The sequence below is a fragment of the Hemitrygon akajei genome, chromosome 4 (assembly GCF_048418815.1).
Source record: "Hemitrygon akajei chromosome 4, sHemAka1.3, whole genome shotgun sequence".
Taxonomy (NCBI): domain Eukaryota; kingdom Metazoa; phylum Chordata; class Chondrichthyes; order Myliobatiformes; family Dasyatidae; genus Hemitrygon; species Hemitrygon akajei.
This window is the reverse complement of record NC_133127.1, coordinates 111,355,835-111,381,574: the sequence shown is the minus strand read 5'-3', so window position 1 is coordinate 111,381,574 and position 25,740 is coordinate 111,355,835. Positions and strand designations below refer to the sequence as shown.

The following is a 25,740-nucleotide window of genomic DNA, read 5'->3' as shown; positions in this document are numbered from 1 at the left end:
GTACTGTAACTGGGACAGAGTGGGCACTCTCCCCTCTACTGTAACTGGGTCAGAGTGGACACTCCCCCCTGTACTGTAACGGGGACAGTGTGGACACTCCCCCCTGTACTGTAACTGGGACAGAGTAGACACTCTCCCCCTGTACTGTAACTAGAACAGAGTGGAAACTCTGCCCCTGTACTGTAACTGGGACACATGGGACACTCTCCCCCTGTACTGCGACTGGGTGGAGTGGACACTCTCCTGCTGTATTGAGAATGGGACAGAGTGGACACACTCCCCCTGTACAGTAACTGGGACAGAGTGGACACTCCCCCCTGTACTGTAACTGGGACAGAGTGGACACTGTCCCCCCTGTACAGTAACTGGGACAGAGTGGACACTCCCCCCTGTACTGTATCTGGGACAGAGTGGACACTGTCCCCCCTGTACTGTAACTGTGTCAGAGTGGACACTCCCCCCTGTACTGTAACAGGGTCAGAGTGGACACACTCCCCCTGTACAGTAACTGGGACAGAGTGGACACTCCCCCCTGTACTGTAACTGGGAAAGAGTGGACACACTCCCCCGTACTGTAACTGGGACAGAGTGGACACACACCCCCTGTACTGGGACTGGGACTGAGTGGACACTCTCCCCCTGTACTGTATCTGGGACAGTGTGGACACTCTCCCCTGTACTGGGACTGCGACTGGGTGGACACTCTCCCCCTGTACTGTATCTGGGACAGAGTGGACACTCCCCCCTGTATTGTAACTGGGACAGAGTGGACACTCTCCCTCTGTACTGTAACTGGGTCAGAGTGGGCACACTCGCTCTGTACTGTGACTGGAACAGACACACTCCCACTGTACTGAAACTGGGACACATGGGACACTCTCCCCCTGTACTGTGACTGGAACGGAGTGGACACTCTTCCCCTGTACTGTAACTGGGACAGAGTGGACACTCTCCCCCTGTAACTTTACTGTGACAGAGTGGGCACTCTTCCCGTGTATGGGGACTGGGTCAGAGTGGACACACTCTGCCCCTGTACTGAAACTGGGACACAGTGGACACTCTCCCCCTGTACTGTAACTGGGACAGAGTGGACACTCCCCCCTGTACTGTAACTGGGACAGAGTGGACACTCTCCCCCTGTACTGGGACTGGGTCAGAGTGGACACTCTCCCCCTGTACTGTATCTGGGACAGAGTGGACGCTCTACCCTTGTACTGTAACTCGGTCAAAGTAGACACAGACTCCTGCTGTTCTGGGACTGGGACAGAGTGGACACTCTCCCCCTGTACTGGGACTGGGTCAGAGAGGGCACACTCGCTCTGTACTGTGACTGGAACAGACACACTCCCACTGTACTGAAACTGGGATACATGGGACACTCTCCCCCTGTACTGTGACTGGAACGGAGTGGACACTCTTCCCCTGTACTGTAACTGGGACAGAGTGGACACTCTCCCCCTGTAACTTTACTGTGACAGAGTGGGCACTCTTCCCGTGTATGGGGACTGGGTCAGAGTGGACACACTCTGCCCCTGTACTGAAACTGGGACACAGTGGACACTCTCCCCCTGTACTGTAACTGGGACAGAGTGGACACTCCCCCCTATACTGTAACAGGGTCAGAGTGGACACTCCCCCCTGTACTGTAACTGGGACAGAGTGGACACTGTCTCCCCTGTACTGTAACTGTGTTAGAGTGGACACTCCCCCCTGTACTGTAACTGGGTCAGAGTGGACACACTCCCCCTGTACAGTAACTGGGACAGAGTGGACACTCCCCCCTGTACTGTAACAGGGAAAGAGTGGACACACTCCCCCTGTACTGTAACTGGGTTAGAGTGGACACTCTCCCCCTGTACTGGGACTGGGACTGAGTGGACACTCTCCTCCTGTACTGTATCTGGGACAGAGTGGACGCTGTACCCCTGTACTGTAACTGGGTTAGAGTGGACACTCTCCCCCTGTACTGGGACTGGGACTGAGTGGACACTCTCCCCCTGTACTGTATCTGGGACAGAGTGGACGCTGTACCCCTGTACTGTAACTGGGACAGAGTGGACACTCTCCCCCTGTACTGTATCTGGGACAGAGTGGACACTCTCCCCCTGTACTGTAACTGGGACAGAGTGGACACTCCCCCCTGTACTGTAACTGGGACAGAGTGGACACTCTCCCCCTGTACTGGGACTGGGTCAGAGTGGGCACACTCGCTCTGTACTGTGACTGGAACAGACACACTCCCACTGTACTGAAACTGGGACACATGGGACACTCTCCCCCTGTACTGTGACTGGAACGGAGTGGACACTCTTCCCCTGTACTGTAACTGGGACAGAGTGGACAATCTCCCCCTGTAACTTTACTGTGACAGAGTGGGCACTCTTCCCGTGTATGTGGACTGGGTCAGAGTGGACACACTCTGCCCCTGTACTGAAACTGGGACACAATGGACACTCTCCCCCTGTACTGTAACTGGGACACAGAGGACACTCTCCCCCTGTACTGTAACTGGGACAGAGTGGACACTCCCCCCTGTACTGTAACTGGGACAGAGTGGACACTCTCCCCCTGTACTGGGACTGGGTCAGAGTGGGCACACTCGCTCTGTACTGTGACTGGAACAGACACACTCCCACTGTACTGAAACTGGGACACATGGGACACTCTCCCCCTGTACTGTGACTGGAACGGAGTGGACACTCTTCCCCTGTACTGTAACTGGGACAGAGTGGACACTCTCCCCTGTAACTTTACTGTGACAGTGTGGGCACTCTTCCCGTGTATGTGGACTGGGTCAGAGTGGACACACTCTGCCCCTGTACTGAAACTGGGACACAGTGGACACTCTCCCCCTGTACTGTAACTGGGACAGAGTGGACACTCCCCCCTGTACTGTAACTGGGACAGAGTGGACACTCTCCCCCTGTACTGGGACTGGGACAGAGTGGACGCTCTACCCCTGTACTGTAACTCGGTCAAAGTAGACACAGACCCCTGCTGTTCTGGGACTGGGACTGAGTGGACCCACTCTCCTCTGTACTGTAACTGGGTCAGAGTGGGCACACTCGCTCTGTACTGTGACTGGAACAGACACACTCCCACTGTACTGAAACTGTGACAGAGTGGGCACTCTTCCCGTGTATGGGGACTGGGTCAGAGTGGACACACTCTGCCCCTGTACTGAAACTGGGACAGAGTGGACACTGTCCCCCCTGTACTGTAACTGGGACAGAGTGGACACTCCCCCCTGTACTGTAACTGGGACAGTGTGGACACTCCCCCCGTACTGTAACTGGGACAGAGTGGACACTTTCCACCTGTACTGTAACTGGGACAGTGTGAACACTCTCCCCCCGTACTGTAACTGGGACAGAGTGGACACTCTCCCCCTGTACTAGGACTGGGTCAGAGTGGACACTCTCCCGCTGTACTGTAACTGTGTCAGAGTGGACACTCCCCTCTGTACTGTAACTGGGACAGAGTGGACACTCTCCCCCTATACTGTAACTGGGACAGAGTGGACACTGTCCCCCTGTACTGTAACTGGGACAGAGTGGACACTGTCCCCCTGTACTGTAACTGGGTCAGAATGGACACTCCCCCCTGTACTGTAACTGGGACAGAGTGGACACTCTCCCGCTGTACTGTAACTGGGTCAGAGTGGACACTCACCCCCTGTACTGTAACTGGGACAGAGTGGACACTCTCCTGCTGTACTGTAACTGGGACTGAGTGGACACTCCCCCCGTACTGTAACTGGGACAGAGTGGACACTCTCCCCTGTACTGTAACTGGGACTGAGTGGACATTCTCCCCCTGTACTGTAACTGGGTCAGAGTGGACACTCCCCCCTGTACTGTAACTGGGACAGAGTGGACACTCTCCCCCTGTACTGTAACTGGGTCAGAGTGGACACTCTCCCCCGGTACTGCAACTGGGACAGAGTGGGCACTCTCCCCTGTACTGTAACTGGGTCAGAGTGGACACTCTCCCCCTGTACTGGGACTGGGTCAGAGTGGGCACACTCGCTCTGTACTGTGACTGGAACAGACACACTCCCACTGTACTGAAACTCGGACACATGGGACACTCTCCCCCTGTACTGTGACTGGAACGGAGTGGACACTCTTCCCCTGTACTGTAACTGGGACAGAGTGGACACTCTCCCCCTGTAACTTTACTGTGACAGAGTGGGCACTCTTCCCGTGTATGGGGACTGGGTCAGAGTGGACACACTCTGCCCCTGTACTGAAACTGGGACACAGTGGACACTCTCCCCCTGTACTGTAACTGGGACAGAGTGGACACTCCCCCCTGTACTGTAACTGGGACAGAGTGGACACTCTCCCCCTGTACTGGGACTGGGTCAGAGTGGACACTCTCCCCCTGTACTGTATCTGGGACAGAGTGGACGCTCTACCCCTGTACTGTAAATCGGTCAAAGTAGACACAGACTCCTGCTGATCTGGGACTGGGACTGAGTGGACCCACTCTCCTCTGTACTGTAACTGGGTCAGAGTGGGCACACTCGCTCTGTACTGTGACTGGAACGGAGTGGACACTCTTCCCCTGTACTGTAACTGGGACAGAGTGGACACTCTCCTGCTGTAATGAGAATGGGACAGAGTGGACACACTCCCCCTGTACTGTGACTGGAACGGAGTGGACACACTTCCCCTGTACTGTAACTGGGACAGAGTGGACACTCTCCTGCTGTAATGAGAATGGGACAGAGTGGACACACTCCCCCTGTACAGTAACTGGGACAGAGTGGACACTCCCCCCTGTACTGTAACTGGGACAGAGTGGACACTGTCTCCCCTGTACTGTAACTGTGTTAGAGTGGACACTCCCCCCTGTACTGTAACTGGGTCAGAGTGGACACACTCCCCCTGTACAGTAACTGGGACAGAGTGGACACTCCCCCCTGTACTGTAACAGGGAAAGAGTGGACACACTCCCCCTGTACTGTAACTGGGACAGAGTGGACACACACCCCCTATACTGTAACTGGGTTAGAGTGGACACTCTCCCCCTGTACTGGGACTGGGACTGAGTGGACACTCTCCTCCTGTACTGTATCTGGGACAGAGTGGACGCTGTACCCCTGTACTGTAACTGGGTTAGAGTGGACACTCTCCCCCTGTACTGGGACTGGGACTGAGTGGACACTCTCCCCCTGTACTGTATCTGGGACAGAGTGGACGCTGTACCCCTGTACTGTAACTGGGACAGAGTGGACACTCTCCCCCTGTACTGTATCTGGGACAGAGTGGACACTCTCCCCCTGTACTGGGACTGCGACTGGGTGGACACTCCCCCCCTGTACTGTAACTGGGACAGAGTGGACACTCCCCCCTGTACTGGGACTGGGTCAGAGTGGGCACACTCGCTCTGTACTGTGACTGGAACAGACACACTCCCACTGTACTGAAACTGGGACACATGGGACACTCTCCCCCTGTACTGTGACTGGAACGGAGTGGACACTCTTCCCCTGTACTGTAACTGGGACAGAGTGGACAATCTCCCCCTGTAACTTAACTGTGACAGAGTGGGCACTCTTCCCGTGTATGTGGACTGGGTCAGAGTGGACACACTCTGCCCCTGTACTGAAACTGGGACACAGTGGACACTCTCCCCCTGTACTGTAACTGGGACACAGTGGACACTCTCCCCCTGTACTGTAACTGGGACAGAGTGGACACTCTCCCCCTGTACTGGGACTGGGTCAGAGTGGGCACACTCGCTCTGTACTGTGACTGGAACAGACACACTCCCACTGTACTGAAACTGGGACACATGGGACACTCTCCCCCTGTACTGTGACTGGAACGGAGTGGACACTCTTCCCCTGTACTGTAACTGGGACAGAGTGGACACTCTCCCCTGTAACTTTACTGTGACAGAGTGGGCACTCTTCCCGTGTATGTGGACTGGGTCAGAGTGGACACACTCTGCCCCTGTACTGAAACTGGGACACAGTGGACACTCTCCCCCTGTACTGTAACTGGGACAGAGTGGACACTCCCCCCTGTACTGTAACTGGGACAGAGTGGACACTCTCCCCCTGTACTGGGACTGGGTCAGAGTGGACACTCTCCCCCTGTACTGTAACTGGGACAGAGTGGACACTCTCCCCCTGTACTGTAACTGGGACAGAGTGGACACTCTCCCCCTGTACTGTATCTGGGACAGAGTGGACGCTCTACCCCTGTACTGTAACTTGGTCAAAGTAGACACAGACCCCTGCTGTTCTGGGACTGGGACTGAGTGGACCCACTCTCCTCTGTACTGTAACTGGGTCAGAGTGGGCACACTCGCTCTGTACTGTGACTGGAACAGACACACTCCCACTGTACTGAAACTGTGACAGAGTGGGCACTCTTCCCGTGTATGGGGACTGGGTCAGAGTGGACACACTCTGCGCCTGTACTGAAACTGGGACAGAGTGGACACTCTCCCCCTGTACTGTAACTGGGACAGAGTGGACACACCCCCCTGTACTGTAACTGGGACAGAGTGAACACTCTCCCCCCGTACTGTAACTGGGACAGAGTGGACACTCTCCCCCTGTACTAGGACTGGGTCAGAGTGGACACTCTCCCGCTGTACTGTAACTGTGTCAGAGTGGACACACCCCTCTGTACTGTAACTGGGACAGAGTGGACACTCTCCCCCTATACTGTAACTGGGACAGAGTGGACACTGTCCCCCTGTACTGTAACTGGGACAGAGTGGACACTGTCCCCCTGTACTGTAACTGGGTCAGAATGGACACTCCCCCCTGTACTGTAACTGGGACAGAGTGGACACTCTCCCGCTGTACTGTAACTGGGTCAGAGTGGACACTCACCCCCTGTACTGTAACTGGGACAGAGTGGACACTCTCCTGCTGTACTGTAACTGGGACTGAGTGGACACTCCCCCCGTACTGTAACTGGGACAGAGTGGACACTCTCCCCTGTACTGTAACTGGGACTGAGTGGACATTCTCCCCCTGTACTGTAACAGGGTCAGAGTGGACACTCCCCCCTGTACTGTAACTGGGACAGAGTGGACACTGTCCCCCTGTACTGTAACTGGGACAGAGTGGACACTCTCCCCCTGTACTGTAACTGGGTCAGAGTGGACACTCTCCCCCGGTACTGCAACTGGGACAGAGTGGGCACTCTCCCCTGTACTGTAACTGGGTCAGAGTGGACACTCCCCCCTGTACTGTAACGGGGACAGTGTGGACACTCCCCCCTGTACTGTAACTGGGACAGAGTAGACACTCTCCCCCTGTACTGTAACTAGTACAGAGTGGAAACTCTCCCCCTGTACTGTAACTGGGACAGAGTGGACACTCTCCCCCTGTACTGGGACTGGGTGGAGTGGACACTCTCCCGCTGTACTGAGACTGGGACAGAGTGGACACACTCCCCCTGTACTGTAACTGGGACAGAGTGGACACTCCCCCCTGTACTGTAACTGGGATAGAGTGGACACTGTCCCCCCTGTTCTGTAACTGTGTCAGAGTGGACACTCCCCCCTATACTGTAACAGGGTCAGAGTGGACACACTCCCCCTGTACAGTAACTGGGACAGAGTGGACACTCCCCCCTGTACAGTAACTGGGACAGAGTGGACACACTCCCCCTGTACAGTAACTGGGAAAGAGTGGACACACTCCCCCTGTACTGTAACTGGGACAGAGTGGACACACACCCCCTATACTGTAACTGGGTCAGAGTGCACACTCTCCCCCTGTACTGGGACTGGGACAGAGTGGACACTCTCCCCCTGTACTGTATCTGGGACAGAGTGGACGCTCTACCCCTGTACTGTAACTGGGACAGAGTGGACACTCTCCCCCTGTACTGGGACTGGGACTGAGTGGACACTCTCCTCCTGTACTGTATCTGGGACAGTGTGGACACTCTCCCCCTGTACTTGGACTGCGACTGGGTGGACACTCTCCCCCTGTACTGTATCTGGGACAGAGTGGACACTCCCCCCTGTATTGTAACTGGGACAGGGTGGACACTCTCCCCCTGTACTGGGACTGGGTCAGAGTGGGCACACTCGCTCTGTACTGTGACTGGAACAGACACACTCCTACTGTACTGAAACTGGGACACATGGGACACTCTCCCCCTGTACTGTGACTGGAACGGAGTGGACACTTTTCCCCTGTACTGTAACTGGGACAGAGTGGACACACTCTGCCCCTGTACTGAAACTGGGACAGAGTGGACACTCTCCCCCTGTACTGTAACTGGGACAGTGTGGACACTCCCCCCTGTACTGTAACTGGGACAGAGTGGACACTCTCCCCCTGTACTGGGACTGGGTCAGAGTGGACACTCTCCCCCTGTACTGTAACTGGGACAGCGTGGACACTCTCCCCCTGTACTGTATCTGGGACAGAGTGGACGCTCTGCCCCTGTACTGTAAATCGGTCAAAGTAGACACAGACTCCTGCTGTTCTGGGACTGGGACTGAGTGGACCCACTCTCCTCTGTACTGTAACTGGGTCAGAGTGGGCACACTCGCTCTGTACTGTGACTGGAACAGACACACTCCCACTGTACTGAAACTGGGACACATGGGACACTCTCCCCCTGTACTGTGACTGGAACGGAGTGGACACTCTTCCCCTGTACTGTAACTGGGACAGAGTGGACACTCTCCCCTGTAACTTTACTGTGACAGAGTGGGCACTCTTCCCGTGTATGTGGACTGGGTCAGAGTGGACACACTCTGCCCCTGTACTGAAACTGGGACACAGTGGACACTCTCCCCCTGTACTGTAACTGGGACAGAGTGAACACTCCCCCCTGTACTGTAACTGGGACAGAGTGGACACTCTCCCCCTGTACTGGGACTGGGTCAGAGTGGACACTCTCCCCCTGTACTGTAACTGGGACAGAGTGGACACTCTCCCCCTGTACTGTAACTGGGACAGAGTGGACACTCTCCCCCTGTACTGTATCTGGGACAGAGTGGACGCTCTACCCCTGTACTGTAACTCGGTCAAAGTAGACACAGACCCCTGCTGTTCTGGGACTGGGACTGAGTGGACCCACTCTCCTCTGTACTGTAACTGGGTCAGAGTGGGCACACTCGCTCTGTACTGTGACTGGAACAGACACACTCCCACTGTACTGAAACTGTGACAGAGTGGGCACTCTTCCCGTGTATGGGGACTGGGTCAGAGTGGACACACTCTGCCCCTGTACTGAAACTGGGACAGAGTGGACACTGTCCCCCCTGTACTGTAACTGGGACAGAGTGGACACTCCCCCCTGTACTGTAACTGGGACAGAGTGAACACTCTCCCCCCGTACTGTAACTGGGACAGAGTGGACACTCTCCCCCTGTACTAGGACTGGGTCAGAGTGGACACTCTCCCGCTGTACTGTAACTGTGTCAGAGTGGACACTCCCCTCTGTACTGTAACTGGGACAGAGTGGACACTCTCCCCCTATACTGTAACTGGGACAGAGTGGACACTGTCCCCCTGTACTGTAACTGGGACAGAGTGGACACTGTCCCCCTGTACTGTAACTGGGTCAGAATGGACACTCCCCCCTGTACTGTAACTGGGACAGAGTGGACACTCTCCCGCTGTACTGTAACTGGGTCAGAGTGGACACTCACCCCCTGTACTGTAACTGGGACAGAGTGGACACTCTCCTGCTGTACTGTAACTGGGACTGAGTGGACACTCCCCCCGTACTGTAACTGGGACAGAGTGGACACTCTCCCCTGTACTGTAACTGGGACTGAGTGGACATTCTCCCCCTGTACTGTAACTGGGTCAGAGTGGACACTCCCCCCTGTACTGTAACTGGGACAGAGTGGACACTGTCCCCCTGTACTGTAACTGGGACAGAGTGGACACTCTCCCCCTGTACTGTAACTGGGTCAGAGTGGACACTCTCCCCCGGTACTGCAACTGGGACAGAGTGGGCACTCTCCCCTGTACTGTAACTGGGTCAGAGTGGACACTCCCCCCTGTACTGTAACGGGGACAGTGTGGACACTCCCCCCTGTACTGTAACTGGGACAGAGTAGACACTCTCCCCCTGTACTGTAACTAGTACAGAGTGGAAACTCTCCCCCTGTACTGTAACTGGGACAGAGTGGACACTCTCCCCCTGTACTGGGACTGGGTGGAGTGGACACTCTCCCGCTGTACTGAGACTGGGACAGAGTGGACACACTCCCCCTGTACTGTAACTGGGACAGAGTGGACACTCCCCCCTGTACTGTAACTGGGATAGAGTGGACACTGTCCCCCCTGTTCTGTAACTGTGTCAGAGTGGACACTCCCCCCTATACTGTAACAGGGTCAGAGTGGACACACTCCCCCTGTACAGTAACTGGGACAGAGTGGACACTCCCCCCTGTACTGTAACTGGGAAAGAGTGGACACACTCCCCCTGTACTGTAACTGGGACAGAGTGGACACACACCCCCTATACTGTAACTGGGTCAGAGTGCACACTCTCCCCCTGTACTGGGACTGGGACAGAGTGGACACTCTCCCCCTGTACTGTATCTGGGACAGAGTGGACGCTCTACCCCTGTACTGTAACTGGGACAGAGTGGACACTCTCCCCCTGTACTGGGACTGGGACTGAGTGGACACTCTCCTCCTGTACTGTATCTGGGACAGAGTGGACACTCTCCCCCTGTACTGGGACTGGGACTGAGTGGACACTCTCCCCCGGTACTGTATCTGGGACAGAGTGGACACTCCCCCCTGTATTGTAACTGGGACAGGGTGGACACTCTCCCCCTGTACTGGGACTGGGTCAGAGTGGGCACACTCGCTCTGTACTGTGACTGGAACAGACACACTCCTACTGTACTGAAACTGGGACACATGGGACACTCTCCCCCTGTACTGTGACTGGAACGGAGTGGACACTTTTCCCCTGTACTGTAACTGGGACAGAGTGGACACACTCTGCCCCTGTACTGAAACTGGGACACAGTGGACACTCTCCCCCTGTACTGTAACTGGGACAGAGTGGACACTCCCCCCTGTACTGTAACTGGGACAGAGTGGACACTCTCCCCCTGTACTGGGACTGGGTCAGAGTGGACACTCTCCCCCTGTACTGTAACTGGGACAGCGTGGACACTCTCCCCCTGTACTGTATCTGGGACAGAGTGGACGCTCTACCCCTGTACTGTAAATCGGTCAAAGTAGACACAGACTCCTGCTGTTCTGGGACTGGGACTGAGTGGACCCACTCTCCTCTGTACTGTAACTGGGTCAGAGTGGGCACACTCGCTCTGTACTGTGACTGGAACAGACACACTCCCACTGTACTGAAACTGGGACACATGGGACACTCTCCCCCTGTACTGTGACTGGAACGGAGTGGACACTCTTCCCCTGTACTGTAACTGGGACAGAGTGGACACTCTCCTGCTGTAATGAGAATGGGACAGAGTGGACACACTCCCCCTGTACAGTAACTGGGACAGAGTGGACACTCCCCCCTGTACTGTAACTGGGACAGAGTGGACACTGTCCCCCCTGTACTGTAACTGTGTCAGAGTGGACACACTCCCCCTGTACAGTAACTGGGACAGAGTGGACACTCTCCCCTGTACTGTAACTGGGACAGAGTGGACACACACCCCCTATACTGTAACTGGGTTAGAGTGGACACTCTCCCCCTGTACTGGGACTGGGACTGAGTGGACGCTGTACCCCTGTACTGTAACTGGGACAGAGTGGACACTCTCCCCCTGTACTGTATCTGGGACAGTGTGGACACTCTCCCCCTGTACTGGGACTGGGTGGAGTGGACACTCTCCCCCTGTACTGAGACTGGGACAGAGTGGACACACTCCCCCTGTACAGTATCTGGGACAGAGTGGACACTCTCCCCCTGTACTGGGACTGGGACAGAGTGGACACTGTCCCCCTGTACTGTAACTGGGACAGAGTGGACACTCTCCCCCTGTACTGGGACTGGGACAGAGTGGACACTCCCCCCTGTACTGTAACTGGGTCAGAGTGGACACTGTCCCCCTGTACCTGGACTGGGACAGAGTGGACACTCCCCCCTGTACTGTAACTGGGACAGAGTGGACACTGTCCCCCCTGTACTGTAACTGGGACAGTGTGGACACTCCCCCCTGTACTGTAACTGTGTCAGTGTGGACACACCCCCCTGTACTGTAACTGGGACAGAGTGGTCACTCTCCCGCTGTAATGAGACTGGGACAGAGCGGACACACTCCCCCTGTACAGTAACTGGGACAGAGTGGACACTCCCCCCAATACTGTAACTGGGAAAGAGTGGACACTCTACCCCTGTACCTTTACTGCGACAGAGTGGGCACTCTCCCCGTGTATTGTAACTGGGACAGAGTGGACACTCCCCCCTGTACTGTAACTGTGTCAGTGTGGACACTCCCCCCTGTACTGTAACTGGGACAGAGTGGACACTTTCCCGCTGTAATGAGACTGGGACAGAGTGGACACACTCCCCCTGTACAGTAACTGGGACAGAGTGGACACTCCCCCCAATACTGTAACTGGGAAAGAGTGGACACTCTACCCCTGTACCTTTACTGCGACAGAGTGGGCACTCTCCCCGTGTATTGTAACTGGGACAGAGTGGACACTCCCCCCTGTACTGTAACTGTGTCAGTGTGGACACTCCCCCCTGTACTGTAACTGGGACAGAGTGGACACTCCCCCCTGTACTGTAACTGGGAAAGAGTGGACACTCCCCCCTGTACTGTAACTGGGAAAGAGTGGACACTCTCCCCCTGTACAGTAACTGGGACAGAGTGGACACTCCCCCCTGTACTGTAACTGGGAAAGAGTGGACACTCTCCCCCTGTACTGGGACTGGGTCAGAGTGGACACTGTCCCCCTGTACTGTAACTGGGACAGAGTGGACACTCTCCCCCTGTACTGTGCCTGGGCAGAGTGGACACTCTACCCCTGTACCTTTACTGCGACAGAGTGTGCACTCTCCCCGTGTACTGTAACTGGGTGAGAGTGGACACTCCCCCCTGTACTGTAATTAGGTCAGAGTGGACACACTCCCCCCCACTGTACTGTAACTGGGACAGAGTGGACACTCTACCCCTGTATGGTAACGGCGACGGAGTGGAAAATCTCCCGCAATACTGGGACTGGGACAGGGCGGACACACATACCGTGTACTGTAACAGGGTCAGAGAGGCCACACTCACCCTCGTACTGGGACTGCGACTGGGTGGACACTCTCCCCCTGTACTGTAACTCAGTCCAAGTAGACACAGTCTCCTGCTGTACTGGGACTGGGACAGAGTGGACACTCTCCCCCTGTACTGGGACTGGGACAGAGTGGGCACTCGACCCCTATACTTTAACTCAGTCAGAGTGGACAGAGACTCCCCCTGAACTGGGACTGGGACAGAGAGGACACACTCTCCTCTGTACTGTAACTGGGACTGAGTGGACACTCTCCCCCTCCACTGGCAGTGGGACACAGTGAACACTCTTCCCCTGTACTGGGCCTAATCCTGAGTGGACACTCTCCTCCTGTACAGTAAGTGGGACAGAGTGGACACACTCCCCCTGTACCTTTACTGCGACAGAGTGAGCACTCTCCCCGTTTACTGTGACTGGATCAGAGTGGACACACTCTGCCCCTGTTCTGTATCTGGGACAGAGTGGACACTGTAACTCAGTCAAAGTAGACACAGACTCCAGCTGTACTGTAACTGGGACATAGTGGCCACACTCACCCTGTACTTGGACTTCGACAGGGTGGACACACTCTCCTCTGTACTGTAACTGGGACAGAGTGGACACTCGACCCCTGTACTTTAACTCAGTCAGAGTGGACAGAGACTCCCCCTGAACTGGGACTGGGACAGAGAGGACACACTCTCCTCTGTACTGTAACTGGGACAGAGCGGACACTCTACCCCTGTACGGTAACGGCGACAGAGTGGAAAATCTCCCGCAGTACTGGGACTTCGACAGGGTGGACACACACCCCCTATACTGTAACTGGGTCAGAGTGGACACTCTCCCCCTGTACTGTAACTGGGACAGAGTGGACACTCTCCCCCTGTACTGGGACTGGGTCAGAGTGGACACTCTCCCCCTGTACTGGGACTGGGACACAGTGGACACTCTCCCTTGTACTCGGCCTAATACAGAGTGGACACTGTATCCCTGTACTGTAACTGGATCAGAGTGGACACTCTCCCCCAGGACTGTAACTGGGACAGAGTGGACACTCTGCCCCTGTACCTTTACTGTGACAGAGTGGGCACTCTACCCCAGGACTCTAACTGGGACTGAGTGGACACTCTCACACTGTACTGAGACTGGGATACAGTGGACACTCTCCCCCTCTACTGGGACTGGGACAGAGTGGCCACACTCACCCCCGTACTGGGACTTCGACAGGGTGGACACACACCTCCTATACTGTAACTGGGACAGAGTGGACAATCTCCCCCTGTACTGGGACTGGGACAGAGTGGACACTCTCCCCCTGTACTGTATCTGGAACAGAGTGGACGCTCTACCCTTGTACTGTAACTCGGTCAAAGTAGACACAGACTCCTGCTGTTCTGGGACTGGGACAGAGTGGACACTCTCCCCCTGTACTGGGACTGGGTCAGAGAGGGCACACTCGCTCTGTACTGTGACTGGAACAGACACACTCCCACTGTACTGAAACTGGGACACATGGGACACTCTCCCCCTGTACTGTGACTGGAACGGAGTGGACACTCTTCCCCTGTACTGTAACTGGGACAGAGTGGACACTCTCCCCCTGTAACTTTACTGTGACAGAGTGGGCACTCTTCCCGTGTATGGGGACTGGGTCAGAGTGGACACACTCTGCCCCTGTACTGAAACTGGGACACAGTGGACACTCTCCCCCTGTACTGTGACTGGAACGGAGTGGACACTCTACCCCTGTACAGTAACGGCGACAGAGTGGGCACTCCCCCCTGTACTGTAACTGTGTCAGTGTGGACACACCCCCCTGTACTGTAACTGGGACAGAGTGGTCACTCTCCCGCTGTAATGAGACTGGGACAGAGTGGACACACTCCCCCTGTACAGTAACTGGGACAGAGTGGACACTCCCCCCAATACTGTAACTGGGAAAGAGTGGACACTCTACCCCTGTACCTTTACTGCGACAGAGTGGGCACTCTCCCCGTGTATTGTAACTGGGACAGAGTGGACACTTCCCCCTGTACTGTAACTGTGTCAGTGTGGACACTCCCCCCTGTACTGTAACTGGGACAGAGTGGACACTCCCCCCTGTACTGTAACTGGGAAAGAGTGGACACTCCCCCCTGTACTGTAACTGGGAAAGAGTGGACACTCTCCCCCTGTACAGTAACTGGGACAGAGTGGACACTCCCCCCTGTACTGTAACTGGGAAAGAGTGGACACTCTCCCCCTGTACTGGGACTGGGTCAGAGTGGACACTGTCCCCCTGTACTGTAACTGGGACAGAGTGGACACTCTCCCCCTGTACTGGGACTGGGTCAGAGTGGACACTGTCCCCCTGTACTGTAACTGGGACAGAGTGGACACTCTCCCCCTGTACTGTGCCTGGGCAGAGTGGACACTCTACCCCTGTACCTTTACTGCGACAGAGTGTGCACTCTCCCCGTGTACTGTAACTGGGTGAGAGTGGACACTCCCCCCTGTACTGTAATTAGGTCAGAGTGGACACACTCCCCCCCACTGTACTGTAACTGGGACAGAGTGGACACTCTACCCCTGTATGGTAACGGCGACGGAGTGGAAAATCTCCCGCAATACTGGGACTGGGACAGGGCGGACACACATACCGTGTACTGTAACAGGGTCAGAGAGGCCACACTCACCCTCGTACTGGGACTGCGACTGGGTGGACACTCTCCCCCTGTACTGTAACTCAGTCCAAGTAGACACAGTCTCCTGCTGTACTGGGACTGGGACAGAGTGGACACTCTCCCCCTGTACTGGGACTGGGACAGAGTGGGCACTCGACCCCTATACTTTAACTCAGTCAGAGTGGACAGAGACTCCCCCTGAACTGGGACTGGGACAGAGAGGACACACTCTCCTCTGTACTGTAACTGGGACTGAGTGGACACTCTCCCCCTCCACTGGCAGTGGGACACAGTGAACACTCTTCCCCTGTACTGGGCCTAATCCTGAGTGGACACTCTCCTCCTGTACAGTAAGTGGGACAGAGTGGACACACTCCCCCTGTACCTTTACTGCGACAGAGTGAGCACTCTCCCCGTTTACTGTGACTGGATCAGAGTGGACACACTCTGCCCCTGTTCTGTATCTGGGACAGAGTGGACACTGTAACTCAGTCAAAGTAGACACAGACTCCAGCTGTACTGTAACTGGGACATAGTGGCCACACTCACCCTGTACTTGGACTTCGACAGGGTGGACACACTCTCCTCTGTACTGTAACTGGGACAGAGTGGACACTCGACCCCTGTACTTTAACTCAGTCAGAGTGGACAGAGACTCCCCCTGAACTGGGACTGGGACAGAGAGGACACACTCTCCTCTGTACTGTAACTGGGACAGAGCGGACACTCTACCCCTGTACGGTAACGGCGACAGAGTGGAAAATCTCCCGCAGTACTGGGACTTCGACAGGGTGGACACACACCCCCTATACTGTAACTGGGTCAGAGTGGACACTCTCCCCCTGTACTGTAACTGGGACAGAGTGGACACTCTCCCCCTGTACTGGGACTGGGTCAGAGTGGACACTCTCCCCCTGTACTGGGACTGGGACACAGTGGACACTCTCCCTTGTACTCGGCCTAATACAGAGTGGACACTGTATCCCTGTACTGTAACTGGATCAGAGTGGACACTCTCCCCCAGGACTGTAACTGGGACAGAGTGGACACTCTGCCCCTGTACCTTTACTGTGACAGAGTGGGCACTCTACCCCAGGACTCTAACTGGGACTGAGTGGACACTCTCACACTGTACTGAGACTGGGATACAGTGGACACTCTCCCCCTCTACTGGGACTGGGACAGAGTGGCCACACTCACCCCCGTACTGGGACTTCGACAGGGTGGACACACACCTCCTATACTGTAACTGGGACAGAGTGGACAATCTTCCCCTGTACTGTAACTGGGACAGAGTGGACACTCTCCCCCTGTAACTTTACTGTGACAGAGTGGGCACTCTTCCCGTGTATGGGGACTGGGTCAGAGTGGACACACTCTGCCCCTGTACTGAAACTGGGACACAGTGGACACTCTCCCCCTGTACTGTGACTGGAACGGAGTGGACACTCTACCCCTGTACAGTAACGGCGACAGAGTGGGCACTCTCCCCGTGTACTGCGACTGGATCAGAGAGGACACACTCTGCCCCTGTTCTGTATCTGGGACAGAGTGGACGCTCTCCCCCTGTACTGTAACTCGGTCAAAGTAGACACAGACTCCAGCTGTACTGGAACTGGGACAGAGTGGACACACTCTGCTCTGTACAGTAACTGGGATACAGTGGACACTCTCCCCTGTACAGTAACTGGGATACAGTGGACACTCTCCCCCTGTACTGTGGCTGGGACTGAGCGGACACACGCACCCCCGTACTGGGACTTTGACAGGGTGGACACACACCCCCTCTACTGGGACTGGGACAGAGTGGACACACTCTCCTCTGTACTGTAACTAGGACAGAGCGGACACTCTACCCCTGTACGGTAACGGCGACAGAGTGGAAAATCTCCCGCAGTACTGGGACTTCGACAGGGTGGACACACACCCCCTATACTGTAACTGGGTCAGAGTGGACACTCTCCCCCTGTACTGTAACTGGGACCGAGTGGACACTCTCCCCTGTACCTTTACTGTGACAGAGTGGGCACTCTACCCCAGGACTCTAACTGGGATGGAGTGGACACTCTCACACTGTACTGAGACTGGGACAGAGAGGGCACTCTCCCCCTGTACTGGGTATGATACAGAGTGGACACTCTACCCCTGTACAGTAACTGGGCCAGAGTGGACACTCCCCCAGGACTCTAACTGGGATGGAGTGGACACTCTCCCCCTGTACCTTTACAGCGACAGAGTGGACGCTCTCCCCCTGTACTGTAACTCAGTCAAAGTGGACACTGTCCCCCTGTACTGGGACTGGGACAGAGTGGACACTCTCCCCCTGTACTGTATCTGGGACAGAGTGGACGCTCTACCCCTGTACTGTAACTCGGTCAAAGTAGACACAGACTCCTGCTGTTCTGGGACTGGGACTGAGTGGACACACTCTCCTCTGTACTGTAACTGGGTCAGAGTGGGCACACTCGCTCTGTACTGTGACTGGAACAGGCACACTCCCACTGTACTGAAACTGGGACACAGTGGACACTCTCCCCCTGTACTGTGACTGGAACGGAGTGGACACTCTACCCCTGTACAGTAACAGCGACAGAGTGGGCACTCTCCCCGTGTACTGCGACTGGATCAGAGTGGACACACTCTGCCCCTGTTCTGTATCTGGGACAGAGTGGACGCTCTCCCCCTGCACAGTAACTCGGTCAAAGTAGACACAGACTCTTGCTGTACTGGAACTGGGACAGAGTGGACACACTCTGCTCTGTACTGGAACTGGGACAGAGTGGACACTCTCCTCTGTACTGTAACTGGGACTGAGTGGACACTCTCCCCCAGGCCTCTAACTGGGACAGAGTGGACACTCTCCCCCTGTACGGTAAAAGCGACAGAGTGGAAAATCTCCCGCAGTACTGGGACTGGGACAGGGCAGACACACGTTCCCTGTACTGTAACAGGGTCAGAGTGGCCACACTCACCCCCGTACTGGGACTGCGACAAGGTGGACACTCACCCCCTGTACTGTAACTGGGTCAGTGTGGACACACTCTCCTCTGTACTGTAACTGGGATAGAGTGGACACTCTCCCCCTGTACTGTAACTGGGACGGAGTGGACACTCTCCCCCTGTACATTTACTGCGACAGTGTGGGCACTCTCCCCCTGTACTGTAACTGGGCAGAGTGGACGCTCTCCCCTGTACTGTAACTCGGTCAAAGTAGACACAGACTCCTGCTGTACTGTAACTGGGTCAGAGTAGACACACTCCCCCTGTACCTTTACTGCGACAGAGTGAGCACTCTCCCCGTGTACTGTGACTGGATCAGAGTGGACGCTCTCCCCCTGTACTGTAACTCGGTCAAAGTAGACACAGACTCCTGCTGTACTGGAACTGGGACAGAGTGGACACACTCTGCTCTGTACAGTAACTGGGATACAGTGGACACTCCCCCCTGTACTGTGGCTGGGTCAGAGAGGACACACTGACCCCCGTACTCCAGCTGGGACAGTGGACACTCTCCCCTGTACAGTAACTGGGACAGAGTGGATACTCTCCCCCAGGACTCTAACTGGGATAGAGTGGACACTCTCCCCCTGTACCTTTACTGCGACAGAGTGGGCACTCTCCCCGTGTACTGTAACTGGGACAGAGTGGACACTCGACCTCTATACTTTAACTCGGTCAGAGTGGACACAGACTCCCCCTGTACTGGGACTGGGACAGAGAGGACACACTCTCCTCTGTACGATAAAAGCGACAGAGTGGAAAATCTCCTGCAGTACTGGTACTGGGACAGGGCGGTCACACGTTCCCTGTACTGTAACAGGGTCAGAGTGGCCACACTCACCCCCGTACTGGGACTGCGACAGGGTGGACACACACCCCCTGTACTGTAACTGGGTCAGAGTGGACACTCCCCCCTGTACTGTAACTGGGTCAGAGTGGACACTCTCCCTTTGTACTGGGACTGGGACAGTGTGGACACACTGTCCCTGCACTGCTTGTCTTCCATCTACCTCAGGTGAGGCAACATCATCTGCATTTCCAGCAGGGTAGTGTTTTTTTTCAACCTTGATGTTACATAGTGTGAGAGTAAGGCAGCTAATGTCTGGTATTGAGTCATCCATCTTCACAAGTGAACCGATGTAAAAGGAAGGGCAGAGAGCTATTAGTATAATGTGATCTGATGATATATTGAGATTACTTTGACATATAAGACTAAATTAAACACGGTGAGCGCTGGGAGCCGTCCTTTAGACAGGAACCATTTTCTAAGTTTTTTTCTATTTGGTGGTACAGCTTGGAACAGGTGCTTCGATCTGCACTGCCCACCAACCCACCAAATGAACTGAGCACATGGTTCTGAAGGAGATAGCTGAAGAGACTGTGAGCCCATTAATAAACATCTTTCAACGATCATTGATTCTGGCCTGGGTCTGGAGGACTGGAAAGCTGTAAATGTCACTCCACTCTTTAAAAAGGGAATATCAAAGGAAAGGATTTATAGGCCAGTTAGCCTTATGTCAGTGCTTTGGAAGAAGTTGGAAGCCATTCTGAAGGATGAGGTTTCGGGGAACTTGGAAGCACATAATAAATTAGGCCAAAGTCAACATAGTTTTGTTAAGGGGACATTTTGCCTGACAAATCTGTTGGAATTCTTTAAGGAAATAACATTCATGAGAGACAACGGAGAGTCAGTGCATGTTGTTTACTTGCATTTTCAGAAGGCCTTTGATAGGGTGCTGCATATGAGGCTACTTGACAAGGTAAGAGCCCATGATATTACAGAAAAGATACTAGCATAGATAGATGATTGGCTGACTGGCAGGAGACAAGTGGGAGTTAAGGGGGCCTATTCTGGTTGCAGCTGGTGACTAGTGGGAGTGCTTTTTTTCATGTTATATGTCAATGGTTTGGATGATGGTTTTGATAGCTTAGCAGCCAAGTTTGCGGATGATACAAAGATATGTGGAGGGGCAGGAAATGTTGAGGAAGCAGGGAGTCTGCAGAAGGACTTGGACAAATTAAGAGAATGGATAAGGACATGCCAGATGGTATATAATGCAGAGAAATGTATGGTCATGTGCTTTGGTGGAAGGAATTAAGGCATAAACTATTATCTAAATGGGGAGAAAATTCAAAAGTCAGCAATGCAAAGGGATGTGGGAGTCCTTGTCCAGGATTCACTGAAAGTTAATGTGCAGGTTGAGTCGGTGGTGAGGAAGGCAAATGTAATGTTAGCATTCATTTCAAGAAGATGAGAGACATTGATCGTGTGGATAGTCAGAGGATTATTCCCAGGGTTGAAGTGGTTGCCACAAGAGGACACAGGTTTAAGGTGCTGGGGAGTAGGTATAGAGGAGATGTCAGGGGTAAGCTTTTTACTCAGAGAGTGGTGAGTGTGTAGAATGGGCTGCCGGCAACAGTGGTGGAGGTGGATAGATAGGGTTTTTTAAGAGACTTTTGGAGCTTAGAAAAATAGAGGGCTATGGGTAAGCCTAGTAATTTCTAAGGCAGGGGTATGTTCAGCACAACTTTGTGGGCCGAAGGGCCTGTATTGTGCTGTAGGGTTTCTATGTTTCTGAGACCAAGGATGTGATGCTCAGGCTTTATTTTGCATTGGTCAGGCCACACTTGGAATATTGTGAGCAGTTTTGGGCTTCTTATCCGTGATAAGACATGCAGGTATTGGAGAGGGTCCAGAGCAGGTTCACAAGAATGAATCTGGGAATGAAAGAATTAACATCTGAGGAGCGTTTGATGTTCTGAGCTTGTACTTGCTGGAGTTTAGAAAAGTGATAGATAGATAGATACTTTATTCATCCCCATGGGGAAATTCAACTTTTTTTCCAATGTCCCATACACTTGTTGTAGCAAAACTAATTACATACAATACTTAACTCAGTAAAAAAAATATGATATGCATCTAAATCACTATCTCAAAAAGCATTAATAATAGCTTTTAAAAAGTTCTTAAGTCCTTGCGGTAGAATTGTAAAGCCTAATGGCATTGGGGAGTATTGACCTCTTCATCCTGTCTGAGGAGCATTGCATCGATAGTAACCTGTCGCTGAAACTGCTTCTCCGTCTGGATGGTGCTATGTAGAGGATGTTCAGAGTTATCCATAATTGACCGTAGCCTACTCAGCGCCCTTCGCTCAGCTACCGATGTTAAACTCTCGAGTACTTTGCCCACGACAGAGCCCGCCTTCCTTACCAGCTTATTAAGACGTGAGGCGTCCCTCTTCTTAATGCTTCCTCCCCAACACGCCACCACAAAGAAGAGGGCGCTCTCCACAACTGACCTATAGAACATGTTCAGCATCTCACTACAGACATTGAATGACGCCAACCTTCTTAGGAAGTACAGTCGACTCTGTGCCTTCCTGCACAAGGCATCTGTGTTGGCAGTCCAGTCTAGCTTCTCGTCTAACTGTACTCCCAGATACTTGTAGGTCTTAACCTGCTCCACACATTCTCCATTAATGATCACTGGCTCCATATGAGGCCTAGATCTCCTAAAGTCCACCACCATCTCCTTGGTCTTGGTGATATTGAGACGCAGGTAGTTTGAGTTGCACCATATCACAAAGGGGGCATCTCATTGAAACCTGTCACAAATCGAAAGGCCTGGATGGGTGGATGTTTCCTAGTGGATGACTCAAGCGCCAAAGAGCACAACCTTAGAACAGAGTGACGTCCATTTGCAGCACAGATGAGGATGAATTTCCTTAGGCAAATCTGGTGAATCTGTGGAATTCATTGCCATGGACAACAGTGGAGGCCAAGTCAATATATTTAAAGTGGAGGTTGATCGGCTCTTGATTAGTTAGGGCATCAAAGGTTACAGGGAGAAGGCAGGAGAATGGTGTTGAAAGAGATTATAAATCAGCCATGAGGAAATGGAAGAGCAAACTCCATGGCCTGATTGGCCTAATTCTCCTCCTATTTCTTGTGGTTAATCACAGAATAATTTACATTGACCAACTAACCTCCTAACCAGTACGTTTTTGGACTGTGGAAGGAAACCAGCATACCCGAAGGAGACCCATGCGGTTCATGGAAAGAATGTAAAAATTCCTTACACACGGTGCTGGAATTGAACTCCAAACTCCAGAATGCCCCAAGAAGTAATAGCATTGCATTAACCACGATGCTGCAGAGATGCCCATGTTCCAGGCATGCTGACGTTTTAATCCATGATGTGATTCCTAATACTATAACTCTAGGAGGGTAATCATGTCAGTGATCATAACATATGATTAATTATCAGATTGAAAAATAATCAAGGAATAAAATTATTTATACAGCAGTGAAAATAATCTATAATATATGTGTTTGCAAGAATAAAGACATCAGGACTTATCTTTTCTCTCAATTTATAAGGCAAGAGCATAAGTACTATGTTGTGCTGTTCAGATTCCATGGTAACATAATTAGTACTTTGGAACTTGACTGTTACTTTTGTTGTTGCAAAGATGAAACATTGTCTATTTAACCCTTCATTATCAGTCAGGGGTTTGAACATAACCCCTGTTTGTAGTTACACTGTTCTACTCACAAAAATTAATTCTCAGGGAAAGTGAGTTACAGAAAGATTTGTCAGCCATTTTGCTGGACAGGAAAAGCAGAAATACCTACCTTGAAATTTACCAATAGGATTGTCCTGCAGTGTAAAGGATGTTTGATTTATCACTCCCAGCAGTGCAGCTCTGTTGGGGATTGAACTGGTTACAATCTGCCTTGAGAAAAAGGTAAATTCCAGCAGTAACTACTGGCTAACGACACTGATGCCAGGGAAGGAGAGTAACTATCTCACTACTTAGTAGTTACTCCTGTAACTTGGCTTTCTCATCATCTGCTGGCACCAATGATTTTGTTGAAGTTTGTACTGCTGGCTGATAGGAGGTTTCTAATTGAGTGAGACCCTGGGAAGGAATAGGGTCACTGGTTTAGCCTGGGAATCTGATTTCAAAGTTTAAGTACTAGAGCATGATGAATATAATGTGTTCAGCAGTCATCTTGTCATCAAGTGGGAAGGAATGCTAAAGGATAGTGTAAAAAGTAACATCCTTTTGCTGATTAAAACAAAGTATTGATCATTTGTAGTAGCTTACAAAACTTTCCAGCTGTCAAAAAGACATTTAAGGTAACAAGCTGCTAATTTGCTGTTAGAATTTTCATTATTATAACTGGATAAAACTTAAAAGGGGGAACGTTATTTCAGTCTGTGAAGCTGCTCATTACATCACCCAATTATTCAGCATCCCTCTGCCAGCTGAACATTGATTGCATCAGCACCAATTTATCTGTGGGGGTCTGGGTTAATCCTGACAGAATTTTGCTAATGTGTCTTTGTGGAGACAAAATCCAACTCACATACCAAGTGGTACAGCTTTACAGTCGGGCAGAATGTGACAGGCTTAGAACAGATCCCACAGCTAAGTGTGTGCATCCATGAAGTGTTGTAGACTACCAGCACCTGCACAAACATACATTAGCACTGTCTGAAGTCTCAGGGCCCAGGATATCCTGCACTTTACCAGCCCTACTCCATTGAGTGATGTGGAAGTGTGAATTGTGAGCAGAACTAAGCATGTTGAAAAACCATAAGGTGCCAGTCATGAAGCTGCGATTCAGCACTATGTGTATGTTAAACAACAATCACAGTTGTGCAAAACTTAGCCATCTCATGACCCTGGGATCAGATTGAAACTCTACAGTCAGATCACATCTATAGTACCTGTACATTTAAACAGCTGAACAAGAGTGACTTCACCCTCACTGATGACAGGGCTCAGTAAGTGCTAAAGGAAAGGCTGAAGCAAGTAGTAACCACAACTCAGTCATACGTGCTGAATAGAGTTCCCCATTATCACATTTCATTTCACTACAAATGATATCAAGAAAGTGCTGAGGACACTACACAACACAGCACAGCAATGACTAGAAGTCCAGGCAACATCCCAGATATAGCAGTTAAGGCTTGTACCTTAGAACTAACTGTGCCTCTAGGCAAGGTGACACTTGCTGGTCGATAATGAAGTTCAAGTTTATTGTCATTCATCTGTGTCATTCAACCATATGTATGTATACAGCCAAACAAAACGTTACTTCACAGCAAGACGCACAACAGAGTACTGTATATAACTCACACACAACACACAAAATAGTACTTTAACAAATAGATGAACAAATAATAAAATATATCCCAGAAGATTGACATTTAGCATAAGGAGCATTTACAATACATGTTAAAAAGTAAATAAGGACCCGGGTTGAGCATGGAGTGAGTAGGTAGGTGCGTGTGATTGTGGCTCCCGATTTTTATTGAAAATCTACCTGTTTATCTTTGCCATATGCTCGAGATAACTGAATATTTAACACTATGAACAACCTGGGACGTTGCTGGACGCTGTCTTGGCAAATAAAATGTACCTTCGAAGTAAAACTGGGGAAAAAGATAGTGAAGCCTCGAGCAAGAAAGCTGATGTTACAGTAATGGCGCCTTTGCACGATGCTGGACCTGCGCTACCCGATGACTTGGAGAAGCTTCGTTTAGTACTTCTTACTGACATGAAGCAAGCAGTGCATTCTGCCCTAAAAAGAGAAATTGAAGATGCTTTGTCACCAGTGAATGGCAACCATGGAACAAATTATGTCTTATTATGAGTCACACGACGAACGCATTCGTGAGGTTGAAGATGGTCTGATTGATTACAGTGACCGACTGGCGAGCACCGAAGCTGTCATTGCAGTGCTGCAGAGAGACAGCGCACTTCTGAAAGAAAAGCTAGATAACCACGAAAATCGGTCGCAGATCCAATTTGAGAGTGGTTGGTATTCCTGAAAATTTGGAAGGTTCGGACCCTGTTAAGTTTA

The 25,740-nt window shown here is 52.4% G+C and overlaps 1 protein-coding gene across 2 annotated transcripts in view; it reads left to right on the top strand.

Moving 5' to 3' along the window:
* myo16 (myosin XVI) overlaps positions 1-25,740 on the top strand; it is a 1,004,680-nt gene that overhangs the window by 210,164 nt on the left and 768,776 nt on the right. The gene's annotated exons all lie outside the window — the stretch shown is intronic.